This window comes from Parus major, chromosome 8 (assembly GCF_001522545.3).
Source record: "Parus major isolate Abel chromosome 8, Parus_major1.1, whole genome shotgun sequence".
In the NCBI taxonomy this organism is placed as follows: Eukaryota; Metazoa; Chordata; class Aves; order Passeriformes; family Paridae; genus Parus; species Parus major.
In genome coordinates, this window is record NC_031777.1 from 3,734,943 (window position 1) to 3,735,532 (window position 590).

Below are 590 nucleotides of genomic sequence, written 5' to 3' on the forward strand. Positions count from 1 at the left end.
CGGCCGCAGCAGCCGGAGGGGCTGCCGGTGCCAGGCAGGGCGCCAGGCCGAGCCCGGGCACCCGCGGAGCGGGGCCGCCCCACGCGCTTCCCGGAGGCAGCAGGAGGAGCCGGCCCGGCCCGGCCCGGCCCGGCCCGGTGAGTGTCCTCAGCACCGCGGACAGCTCCGCGCTCCGCGCTCCGGCTTCGCGTTCCGCGCTCCGGGCTCTGAGCTGCGCGCACCGCGCTCCGGGCACCGCGCTCCGCGCTCCGCGCTCCGCGCTCCGAGCTCCGCGCTCCGAGCTTCACGACACCGCGTTCCGCAATGTGGGCTCCACGCTCCGCGGCGCCGAGTTCCTTGGTACGGCTCTGAGCTCCGCGGTGGGCTCTGAGCTCCGCGCTCCCCGGGCACGGCTCCCCGAGCTCCCCGGGCACAGCTCCCCGAGCTCCCCGGGCACGGCTCCCCGAGCTCCGCTTCCCCGCGCATCCCAGCCGCGCCCCGGCCCCGGCTGCCCGTGGTCTTTGCTCTGTGTTTTCCCCTCTCCGGCCGGGCAGGAGCCGCGGAGTTGAGCGCGGAGGGAAGCGGCGGAGGGCAGGGACTCGCGATTCCCT